The sequence below is a fragment of the Gorilla gorilla genome, chromosome 4, assembly GCF_029281585.2.
Source record: "Gorilla gorilla gorilla isolate KB3781 chromosome 4, NHGRI_mGorGor1-v2.1_pri, whole genome shotgun sequence".
Classification (NCBI taxonomy): domain Eukaryota; kingdom Metazoa; phylum Chordata; class Mammalia; order Primates; family Hominidae; genus Gorilla; species Gorilla gorilla.
The window spans coordinates 182,862,628-182,875,603 of NC_073228.2; the positions used below are offsets into that span (position 1 = coordinate 182,862,628).

A 12,976-nucleotide genomic window follows, 5' to 3' on the forward strand; every position below is an offset into this window, starting at 1 on the left:
CATCTGTTTCCAAGATTTAAAATGTTGCTGGTGTGTCCTTACTTGTTCTTCCTGACCTTGTGAATTAACAAGTTTTCAAACAATCTCTTACATTTGCTTTTAGTGGTACAGAGGAGGCAAAATACATTTTTCTTGCGCGTCCTATGTTGGTGGCTGAGGCCCCTAAGACAAAAGACAAATTAACAAGAGCAAAACATACAAGTTTTCTTTAATACAAGTTTTACATGACACAGCAGCCTACATAAGGAAATGAAGTCCCAAAGAAACAGTTAAAGTTGTGTATTTTTATGCTAAATTTGATGAAGAGTCACAGAGAAATATAAATGGACAAAGAGGATATGATCTAATAGTAATAACACTGGGGGCAACTTAGCAAGGCCTGTTTGTTCAAGAGTTTTCTCTGTGACTGTGTGTCTTCAGCAATAAAGATGTTACTTTCCTCCAGGTATAGGGAGGGCAAATCTCACATGAGAATCTTACAACCTGCTTCAGGGGACGTTAGGAAATTCTTCCTAGGTTTTACAACCTGCTTCGTGGGAGAAGTGTGGAAAAGTCCTTCCTGTTTCTGCTGTTTTCTCAAATGATGAGGTGCCATATTTTGGCAGTGTGTGTGTGTCCTGAACTATATCAGTATGTGTTAGGAGGGAACAAAATTAGATGTGTTCTACCCAATCTGCCTTCTTTTCTTCTTTACTGTATGCTTTGAAGGCTGCAAAATTTCCTCTAAATATTCCCTTTACCTAAATCTTTTCTAAAAAGTTTCTAGTCTTTTAAAAAATGTTTAGCTTAATTACATTGTCCAAGAATATGGTCTTGTGTGATACTAATTGCTTGAAATGTGTTGAGGCTACTTTACAGACCAGTATGAGATCATTTCTTAAATAAATATATGCTTTTCCATGTGTTTTCTTCAGTTTTGGGATGGAGTAGTCTACATGTCTATTCATTAACATAAAACTAATTTTGCTTTTCAAATATTTCATATCTATAGTGACCTTTTTGTCAGCTTTTCTATTAGTTACTGAGAAGGTAGGTTAAAAACTCTTGAGGCCAGGGTGGTGGCTGACGCCTATAATCCCAGCATTTTGGGAGGCCAAGGCAGGAGCATTGCTTGAGCCCAGAAGTTTGCGACCAGCCTGGGCAACAGAGTAAGATCCCATCTGTACAAAAAAGAAAGAAAACAAAATTAAAAATGGGTTCTGCCCATGTTTGCTTTATGTATTTTGTATCTTATGTTATTAAATACATAAAAGTTTAAAATATTTTATTTGTTGGTAAATTGATGTCTTTTTTTTTAAGACACTCGCTCTTGTCACTCAGGCTGGAGTGAGGTGGCGCAATATCAGCTCAGTGCAACCTCTGCCTCTCAGGTTCAAGTGATTTTCCTGTCTCAGCCTCCCGAGAAGCTGGGACTACAGGTGCCCGCCACCACGCCTGGCTAATTTTTTTTGTATTTTTAGTAGAGACAGGGTTTCACCATGTTGGCCAGACTGGTCTTGAATTCCTGACCTCAGGTGATTCACCCACCCGCCTCCCAAAGTGCTGAGATTGCAGGCCTGGCCAGAGAGACGACTTTAGCCGGGGTAAGGGGCCGCCTGGGAACCCCGCGTCCCGCCTGGACACACCGATGACCTGCAGCGGCCACACCGTGGGCCACCTCAGCTGGCCACTGGCACAGCCTTGCCCTCTGGGGCCCCGTTCTCGCACACGCCGACGGCCTGGCCGCACTGCAGCCCCGCAGCCTTGTGGGAAATGTAGTCTGGCGCTCCGGGCTGTAAGCGCCGGTCGCGGCTGTGTCGGTCGCCGCTGCTCCCGCTCCTGCTGGGAGAGGGTGAGTGCGGGGCCGGTGGCGGGGGCGCGCGCCATCCGTGAGTCTTGTAGGCCCCCGCAGGAGGAGCTCAGGATTGCGGGGCGAGGCCCCTGCTTCCTGAGGGTTGAGGGGCGGGCCCGCAGCAGATGGGCCGGGGGTGCGGCCTCACTGCGCCTGTGGAGCGCCGGGCCTCCAGCTCCAGATGCGCTCCCTCTTCCCCAGGAGCTGGCGGCGGGAGCACACTGGCAGCTGAGTGCCCTTCGGCGCTGTCCTGGGCAGTCGCCGAGGTGGAATCACAGCCCCGGAGCAGCGGGGATGGGGGCTCGAACAAGGGCCACGCCGGCCACCACGGGTCAGGGAGGAGCCCAAGGTTCCAGAAGTCGCTCGGACCCGGGTTCCTCCCTGGCTTTCCCCAGCCGCGCGCAGCTTTGTCCCGGAACACAATGCGACCGTGGAGCGAATCTAACCCGCGGACATCCCGGGGATTCTGGGCCAGAGGCTGGGTCTCCCTGTGCAGCATCTGCCCTTTGTGTAAACCGGGTCTCCGGACCCGCGCTCTGGTTCTCATTCCGAGAGCGCTAGCATGGGCTCTCTTCCCATCTCACAATAAGAATGGGGAGGCCAACCTGGTGCAGGTTTCTACCTCGGGGAATCTTTTTTTTTTTTCCTTAAGCGATTTCACTGTAGCACAACTAGAAAATTGAGATTAAAACAATCATTCAAAATCTATCTCCATCTGCATGGCAGCGTGGATATGTGTATAAGCATAGAAACACTTTGTACTTTGTTTTTAAACAGAAATATGAATATTAGCAGCTTTTTCTCCATCTATCTTTTAAAACTGAGTCATGAGATGCATTTGGTAAGGGGTTTGAAGTGCACAAATCTTAAGCCTTGTAATTTTTTACTGGCCTAAACACCCAATGAAGATAGAGAATACACCTGAAAAAAACATTGGAATATGTTGACACCGTCTACTTATACCAGATTTTAAATACAGCTACGTCGTCATTTTAATGAGTGTGAGGGAAAGTATGGATGTGTCGTATTGAATCCTCTCCTTAGGTTTTTGTGTTAGGGTTTTCTTTTTTTTTTTTTTTTCAGTATTATAAACAGTATAGGCCATCTGGCTACGTACATCTTTGCATTTTGTCTTATTCTATAAATCTCTTAAAGTGAAATTTCTAGGTCCAGGGTACAGTAAGGAATTTGATACCTCCTGTCTGTTGCAGTTTATATAAACACTTGCAGTGTAAGAGTGCCAGATTTACCCACACCAACTGTGAATGTTAGTATTCTCTTGAACTTCTGAGAGGTGCGAAAGATAGGATTGTTTACATTTGCATTTTGAACACTAATGAATATTTTCACGCAGTTTGCATTTTGTATTTTAATTTTGTATCTGATACATAAGCATGTTTCCTGACTATGCAGAAACGTCACAGGTTCTTATGGTCACACATGAAAACCTTTTCTTCACGTTTGGGTGTTTGACATCATTGGCAGAGAAGCTGTCTGTCCCACGAGATTACAAAAATGTTTGTAGTTTCTCTTAGTACTTTTATTTTTTGTGTACATTTTTATTTTTTTCCAAATGGTAAGCCTTTGTTACAAGTTACTTAGTAATTTTTTCTTTGTTGATATGAAATGTCACTTATTTCATATCTTGAATGAAATATATATATACACACACATATATAAATACATGTGTATTTGAACCATTTAGGTTGGTAGAATTTTAATTTGTTCCATTGATGCTTTTCCCTGTTCGGCTATAACATCCATGATGGCGGAGAGTTTATCTGTTTTATTTACAGCTGTATCCACCCCTACCCCATGCAATGGTGCCTAGTATACAGTAGGTGGTCAACAATGTATCTGGTAAATAAGTCAGTAATATTGTGCTCCAATTCTTGTAGCTTTATGAATACTGGTGGGCAAGTTGTCTCTCATCAGTATTCTTTTTTAAAAAAATCTTAGTTGTTGTAACACACAACTTAAATATTTTTTCCATAATTAGTGAACTTCTTTTTTTTTTTTTTTTTTTTTTTTTTTATTGAGACGGAGTCTTGCTCTGTCACCAAGGCTAGAGTGCAGTGGTGTGATCTCGACACTGCAACCTCTACCTCCCCGGTTCAAGTGATTCTCCTGCCTCAGACTCCTGAGTGGCTGGGATTACAGGCGCCCACCACCACTCTCTAATTTTTGTATTTTTGGTAGAGACAGGATTTTGCTATTTTGGCCAGGCTGGTCTCGAACTCCTGGCCTCAAGTGATCCACCCACCTTGGCCTCCCAAAGTGCTGGGATTACAGGCGTGAGCCACCGCGCTTGGCCCATTTTAACTGTAAGATATTGTTACTTAGGCATAACTTGGCTGGGAATGTGTTAAGTTTATGAATTAAAGAAATGACATCCTGGTATATTGAGACATATTGTGCAAGAATATGTCATGTCTCTCTGTCTTTCATCTTTGTATAGCTAAATAGGCAGAATGAAGTGAACTTAATACATGAAAATCATTTTCTTTATGTAGCTACTATCCAGGTCTTATTTAGTTTATTTATAGGTATTTTCATTGTTGCTGTTGCAGGAGTCTTGTTTCTCATGGCTTCTTTCCCTTGCCTCAGCTCTGCCTCCTTTGGCTTCTGTCCCTCCCCAAGGAAGAACCCCACAGGAAGGAAGGAGAAGGCAATGGCTGCTTGGCCTCTGCCATTGGGAGCTCGGGTGAGCTCATTTTTCTCTCTCAAACCTCCCCCTTCCTCCTGTACTGCATGTGGGCCTCACTGCTGAGGACAGGGTTATTGAAATAGCAGAATGCTGGATATTTTTCACTAAGCCCCCTCTGTGTTCCTGACCTCTGTTCCTAGCTGCCACTTATTCAGCTGGATACCCTGGCCTGCTGTGTTCTTGGTGCTGTTCAAGGGTCAGAAAGGGAAAAAAGTTATATGCAAGCTGGTGCTGGTGCTTATAGGGCTTATGGGCTCTCAGGGATCATAAAAGAGGGCACATCTGCATGGTATACAGTCATAATTGCACCTGAATATGGTAATAAGAACAAGTGTGGTTAGGGACCCAGTTTATCCGTATTCCAAGCTTGAGTGAAGGGGAGGATCAGGGTGGTGGCCAGGAGAAGTAGGTAGTGTTTGCCCATCTCAGGGGTTGGGAAGGGGTAACTGGAGAGGATTTGTTATAAGGGAGTCAGTGTGTCCAGAGTTTAAATCCCAACTCTACCATTTAATAGCTACATTGTCTTGGCAAGAGGCTTGGCTTTCCTGAAACATTATTTTCTCGTGGTCATAATAGGAATTACAGCATTAACTGTCTGCCATATAGGTGACATTATGAAGAATGTCACCTGGCTGATTTCATTTAATAGTAATAGCTACTTCATAGGTCTGTTGAAAGTTCAAATAAAATAATAAAAGTGAAAAATGCCTGGCGTGGCTCCTGGAATGTTGAAGTTATTCAGTAAGTTGTAGGCATTCTTAGTATCATCCCAGCCAAGAGCCTGTGTATAGACTTTTAGAGGTGGACTGAAGGGGGCAGTGACTGATAGTGAGAAATGCTCTGCTGGAGTAGAAGAAATCGGATAAAAATTTTAGGACCAAGTGTCGGGAAGGAGGAGTTTGTGTGTTTGGCAGGGTGGTGGCCATGGGGGTGGAGGTCAGTCTGAGGAATTTTGATAAGGGAGTTCGCACGATCAAAACTTTTCTAGGAAAAAGTAGTGTCCGTGAGGTGGAGGGAAGCATGGAGCTGGGATGGTAGGTGAGGATTCCAGGCTTCTCTGAAAAAGGAAATAAGGCATCAGAAGACTTGGCCCTAACTTCTTTTTTTTTTTTTAAGGTTAAACTTACTTAGCCTTGTTGTCTGGAATACTGAAGACTTAACGGCATTTTCTCTTCTCATAAAATTATATATTAGGGGTTGTTGATTTATTAGGATCACTTATTTATTTATTAGAGACCAGTTTAAAGAAAGCTTCGTGGAGGCAAGTATAAACTGTTGTGATTTCCACTTGTACTGCTTTCTTCAGTATTATCAAACTCAGTTATAAAAGGCAAAATAACTTTTAAAATGGGGGTATTGGACAAAGGGAGTTTCTGGAAGAGGGAAATGTTGAAAGGGGAAGCATTCAGAAGATTTTGGTTGATGACTGTTGTGGTTTGGTTGTCAGTAACCTACATTTTAATTTATGTAGCCAAAATAGTGTTAATTTTTAAATCAGCTTTTTCTGAGGCACAGTTTAATAAAATAACCCAATTTAAGCATAGAATTCATTGAGTTTTGACAAACGTATGCACCAACATAGCCACCACCTCAGTCAAGGTACAGAACTTTTGTATCACCCCAGACAGTGTCCTCGTGCCACTTCTACTCCACGTCCCCCAGCCCAGCCAGACAGTGTCCTCGTGCCACTTCTACTCCACGTCCCCCACCCCAGCCAGACAGTGTCCTCGTGCCACTTCTCCATGTCCCCCACCCCAGCCACAGTGTCCTCGTGCCACTTCTACTCCACGTCCCCCACCCCAGCCAGACAGTGTCCTCATGCCACTTCTACTCCACGTCCCCCACCCCAGCCAGACAGTGTCCTCGTGCCACTTCTACTCCACGTCCCCCAGCCCAGCCAGACATGTCCTCGTGCCACTTCTACTCCACGTCCCCCAGCCCAGCCAGACAGTGTCCTCGTGCCACTTCTACTCCATGTCCCCCACCCCAGGAAGTCACTGGTTTGATTTCTGTCCCTATAGTATTGCCCTTTGTAGAACTTCATGTCAATGAAATCAAACAGTATATATACTTTTATGCCTGGCTTTTTTTGCTCAACGTAATGTTTTTCAGGTCTTTCCATGATATTGTGTGTAGTAATAGTTTGTTCCTTTTTGTCTTAAGTAGTACACAGTTGAATATACCACCTTTTGTTCATTCACTTGTGACAGACATTTCAAGTTATTTCCTGTTTTTAGCTATTACGAATAAAACTGCTCTGTACATTCATGTATGAGTCTTTTTGTAGATATATACTTTCATTTCTCTTGGGTAAATACCTAGGTCAAGTGTACATTTGACTTTGTAACAAACAGCTAAACTGTTTTCCAAAGTATATGTACCATTGTACATTCCCTCGGGCAGTATTTGAGAATTCCAGTTGCTCTACATGCTCTTCCATACTCGGTGTATCCATTTCCAAGAGCTGCTGTAATAAAGTGCCACAAATTGAGTGGCTCGAAACAGTAGAAATTTATTGTCTCACAGTTTTGGAGGCCAGAAGTCTGAAATGAAGGCATTTGCAGGGCCTTGCTCTCTGAAACTGGTGGGGGAATCCTTCCTTTCCTCTTCCTAGCTTCTAGCTTCTGGTGGTTTGCTGGCACTCTTTGGTGTTCCTTGGTTCATGGCTGCATCGCTCTGATCCTTACCTCCTTTGTCATCTGACGTTATCCTTATGTGTTCATGTCTTCAAATAGCCGTTTTTCTTGTAAGGATACCAGTCATATTTGAGACAACCCTGTTTTCAGGTGAGGTCCTATTGCAAGGTACTAGAAGCTGGGACTTCAATATACCTTTTTTGGGGGACACAGTTCATAACACTAGGTATTATAAGCTTTTTAAATTTTAATTATTTTCAAGGGTGGAAAATGCTATCTTGTGGTTTTTTGGTTTGTTTTTTTTTAACTTTTATTATGAAATAATTTCAGACTTTAAAAACTGCTGCAAGGCCGGGCACGGTGGCTCATGCCTGTAATCCCAGCACTTTGGGAGGCCACAGCAGGTGGATCACTTGAGGTCAGGAGTTCGAGACCAGCCTGGCCAACATGGTGAAACCCCATCTCTACTAAAAATACAAAAAATGAACTGGGCGTGGTGGCACACACCTGTAATCCCAGCTACTCAGGAGGCTGAGGTGGGAGAATCGTTGGAACCCAGGAGGCGGAGGTTGCAGTGACGTGAGATCACTCCACTGCACTCCAGCCTGGGAGACAGAGTGAGACAACAACAAATGCTGCAAAAATAAAACAATTTCTGGATAGTCTTCATCTGAATTAACATTTTGCCATTTTTCTCTTCCTGTATACACACACATGTTTATGTATATGTATGTGTATATATATTTCTGAACCATTTGAGAATAAATTACAGACATGCCCATTTCACTCTAAGTGTCCGTGTGTGCTTTCTATTATCATACGTAACAAAAATACAGTGATCAAAATGAGGAAAACTTACATCGATACAATACTATTAGCCAAACTACAAACCTTACTTGGATTTTGCCACCTGTCCTACAACTGTCCTTTATCTGGTGCAGAATCCAATCCACATCACCCATTGTATTTAGCTGTCGTATCTCCTTGGTCTCCTTTTATCTAGAATAGTTCCTTATTGATCTTCAATGACTTGGATACTTTTGAAGAGTACAGGCCAATTATTTCATAGAATGATCCTCAATGTGGGTTTGTTTGATGTTTGCTGATAATTTGATTCAGATTGTGATTAATTAAAATTTGAATGGCTGATACAGTCAGTGTTCAGAATTCAAAAATAAGCATTCACTTAAAATAAATCTTCTTCCTACTCTTGTCTCCAAGCTCCCTATTATCTCTCCTCATAAAAAGGTAATGATTCTCATTTCTTATGTAGCTTTCCAGAGATGACTACAAAAGCCCATAAATGTATTTTCCCAATTTTTAATCCAGTTGATAACAGATAATATTTACTCAGGAGTCTGCACCTGTTCTATTTTTAGCTATTTTGCATTTCACAATATATCTTGGAGACCTGTCCATATCAGTACATTGGGGCTTCTTTCTTTGATTATGTGGGCATATCATAGTTTAGTTAACCAGTCTGCCTTAAGGGACATTAGTCTAGACACTTGATAGCAGCTGATGACAGGCATTTTGTCACTTTTGTTGCTGCTTCTCTGAATTACTGATGAATCACTTGGAACTGTACAGTAGATGAGAAATGAGTAACTCAGATGTTGAGAAATAAAGTGTAATTGTCAACTAGATGTGTTTATAACCTGTAAATGGAATGCAATTATGAAGTACAGTAATAGACTTGGGACATATCAGTGCAACATTAGAGTTGTTTTCCTTTTTTCATCTTTCTCCGTAGTTTCATCTTTCCCATATTGGCCAGTGATGGTAGTATGAATTGGCTAGGTGTTACTTTTATTTGCCTTTAAATTTAATATTTTTTGAATATAAATATTGGGCATATAGACTAATCATATCTACTATCCCTTTTTAAAAATTTAAAGGCAATGAGAGAGAATTCCAAGTTTCCAACCCTCAGAAACAACTATGATGTACATTCTTCCAGCCTTTTAAAATACCTGTCTACACCCTTTGCCCATTTTTATATTGAGTTATTTACATATAAAAGAGGTCTTTTCTATAAAGTGGATAGTATTCCTTTGCTATACATTGCCAGTATTCTATCAGGTTTCTTTTAAATTTGTTTATAATATCTTTTGCTACAAAAAAGTTTTGAAGTTTTATGCAGTTAAATTTCCTTTCTCTTTACTTGGCTTTGGGATCATGCTATGAAAAGGAGCCTGGCACAGTGGCTCATGCCTGTAATCCCAACACTTTGGGAGGCCGAGGTGGGTGGAGCACGAGGTCAAGAGATTGAGACCATCCTGGCCAATACGGTGAAACTCCGTCTCTACTAAAAATACAAAATTACAAAAACAAAATACAAAAATACAAAAATTAGCTGGGCGTGGTGGCACGTGCCTGTAGTCCCAGCTACTTGGGAGGCTGAGGCAGGAGAATCGGTTGAACCCGGGAGGTGAAGGTTGCCGTGAGCCAAGATTGTGCCACTGCACTCTAGCCTGGCAACAGAGCGAGACTCCGTCTCCAAAAAAAAAAAAAAAGAAGAGAAAAGAAAAAGAAAAGTTTTCTGTACCCCAAGATAATATAAATCTTTTTCTGTGTTTTCTATTAGTTTTATAATTTTAAATGTACATCCTTGTGCTATCTGGAATGTATTGTCTGTGATGTGAAGTAGGGATCTAACTTCATTTAACATGATGTGGTGAAGCATTTCATCCATCCATCCACTCATTAAACATATTTAGCGCTTCTCTGCCATGTGGCGTGCCGTGTTCTGGATACTGGGAATATTGCAGTGAGTAAGAGAGGCAAGATCTCCTTCTCTGAGCTCTTATTTTCCACAGGGGATGCAGACAATAAAGAGGAAATATGGTTGAGGATAGTGTTAGGTGCTGTGATGAGGACGCAGCAGGGGAACATGGTAGAGTGTCACTCAGAGCTGTTTTAGCTCAGCAGAGGAGTGGCCCCTCTCAGGAGATGGCATTGGAGCTGATGTTATCTACTGAAATAATCTGCTCACTCTCCGTGGACTTGAAATGGAACCTTTAAAATATGCCAAATTGTCACATATATATGAAATATATATGAGAGTTTATATTATAATATAGTTTACATATATTTATATATGAGTTTATTTTTAAAATTTATATATATGTTTATTTTTCTGGATTCTATTCCATTGTTCTATTTCCGTTGTAGTACCACACTATTGTATTTGTTGTCTCAGAATTCATTTTGCTTTTTTTTTTGAGAGACAGAGTCTTGCTCTGGCTCCCAGGCTGGAGTGCAATGGCATGATTTTGGCTCACTGCAACCTCTGCCTGCCGGGTTCAAGGCATTCTCTTGCCTCAGCCTCCTCAGTAGCTGGGACTACAGGCACGTGCCACCACGCCTGGCTAACTTTTTGTATTTTTAGTAGAGACGGGGTTTCACCATGCTGCCAGGCTGGTCTCGAACTCCTGACCTCGTGATCTGCCTGCCTCAGCTTCCCAAAGTGCTGGGATTACAGGAGTGAGCCACTGCGCCCGGCCCATTTTGGTATTTCGTAAAGCAACTCTTCCCTCATTTTTCGTTTCAAAAGTTTCGTTACTGTTCTCATATATTTATCCTTAATAGTCGAATTTTATTATGAAGTTCCAACAGTAATAGTAAAAAAGTAAAATTGTGCAGTTCTGATTTGAATTTCAAAGTGTGTAAGTCAATTTGAGGAAGATTGCCATCTTTACGATGTTTGTTCTTCATATTAAGTAAAAAAATGATACTTTATTCTATTCAGATCTTTCATTATGGCCTTTAACTCTTTACAGACCAATCATGAAGATTTTGCATATTTCTCTTAAATGTATTCTTAGGTGTTTCATTTTTAGTTGCTGTTGTAATTGGAGTTTAAATATGATTGTGATTTTGTAAAGAAAAAATGTGGATTGCTCAGAATTGTATCTGAAGACACTTTGCTGCTGCAGTGCCTAAAACTTCATCACTATCATATTTTACTTATAAATTATACTTTCATCATTTATAATGTCCTTATTCTATTTCATATGCAGTTTTTTCAAACAATAACTTATCAAAAAGCCTTTGTTTTTAGGTTTAAGAAAACCTCTGTATGAGTAAGATAAACCCATGAAGCTCCTTAAACACTATGAGGTATCCTGTACTGAATGTAGTGCTAGGGGGAAAATGACTCATACTAAATGGAAAGGAGGAAAGGAATAAAACATCTTAAGGAATTGATGACAAATGTATATTACTAAGTTTCATGTTCACTTTCTTTTTTTTTTTTTTCTTTTTTCTTTTTTTTGGAGACAAGGCCTGGCTGAATTGCCCAGACTGGACTACAGTGGTGTGATCTCAGCCCACTGCAACCTCTGCCTCCTGAGCTCAAGCCATGTTCCCACCTCAGCCTCCCGAATAGCTGGGACCACAGGTGCACACTACCAAGCCCAGCCAATTTTTGTCTTTTTTGTAGAGACAAGGTTTCGTCATGTTACCCAGGCTGGTCTCGAACCCCTGAGCTCAAGCCATCCGCCACCTGCCTTGGCCTCCCAAAGTGCTGGTATTACAGGCGTGAGCCACCATGTCTGGCCATGTTCACCTTTTAAGAAGCCTTTTGTAGTTACCCAAATCAGCACTTTACCAGCCCACAGCTGGCACGGGGATCTGCAGTGCATTTCACAATAGAAGCTCTGCGCATGCTGAGCGCAGAGCCAGGACTTAAGGTGGTGAGGGTTTAGGGAAGCAAGGAAGACCAGCACATAGCAACCTGGATTTGGACTTTTATTTTGCCTACTGTATTCAGCTAACAAGGTAATTTGTTGAAAAAAGTGGATAATTTTTGGAAGGAGAATCTTGTATTTCTGATTTGATACCTTCTTTCACCAAAAAGAGGCTTATTTTTGTTTTCACATATATTCTCCCTTATCTGATAACGTTATTCTCACTGCTTTCTTTACATTTGCATTTGCCTGCCATATCCTGTGTCTGCCCTCCTCTTTTGAAATTTTAAGCTTTTTGGTTTCTGTTTTACATATATCTTTTGTAGGTACCATACAGCTGGATTTTAAATCAATTTTAGAGTTTTTGTCTTTATTTATTTATTTTTTTTTTGAGACAGAGTCTCGCTCTGTTGCCCAGGCTGGAGTGCAGTGGCCCGATCTCGGCTCACTGCAACCTCCGCCTCCCGGGTTCAAGTGATTTTCCAGCCTCAGCCTCCCAAATAGCTGGGACTACAGGTACACGCCACTGTGTCTGGCTAATTTTTTTGTATTTTTAGTAGAGATGGGGTTTCACCATGTTGGTCAAGCTGGTCTCGAACTCATGACCTCAAGCAATCCACCCACCTCAGCCTCCCAAAGTGCTGGGATTATAGGCATGCACCACCATGCCCGGCTGAGTTTTTGTCTTTTTTTTTTAATAAGTTTTTATTTAAAAGATTCCCTTTTTAATCTGTTCCAAAGTGTTGGAAGCTGAACTATACAAGTTCCTGCCACCCATCCTTCCAGTAAAGTTTTCTGAGGACATACTTTTAAATGGAAAAATAACAGGAGGATCCTCTAACTGAAACCGGGTAGGACCAGAGTCAGCTCCTCAAGCCCCTGAGGCAGTCTGGCCAAAGCTGGCCTTATGGAGCGAGCGTGTGGAGAAGTCTGGGGAACTGGACCCTCTTGTGAGGAAAGGGCTGAACAAGCTTATGTTCTTTTTAGTGAAAGTGGTCCAAATTCAGACCCAAAAGCCTCCATTATGGCATTCCCTGGCACTCTTCCTATACTTTATACATTGAAGGCAGCTCCCTCTTTTATGGCCAGTATAAGCAGGCAAAGAAACAAA

General features: G+C 41.7%; 1 protein-coding gene across 2 annotated transcripts in view; it reads left to right on the plus strand.

Annotated features, from left to right (window-relative positions):
* The first annotated feature begins 1,749 nt into the window (after positions 1-1,749).
* Positions 1,750-12,976, plus strand: part of ZFP2 (ZFP2 zinc finger protein) — a 38,051-nt gene continuing 26,824 nt past the window's right edge. For both annotated transcript variants that reach the window (XM_019026133.3, XM_019026132.3), the window contains exon 1: positions 1,750-1,831. The gene's annotated coding sequence lies outside the window, so the exon portion shown is untranslated. The remainder of the gene's footprint in view (positions 1,832-12,976) is intronic.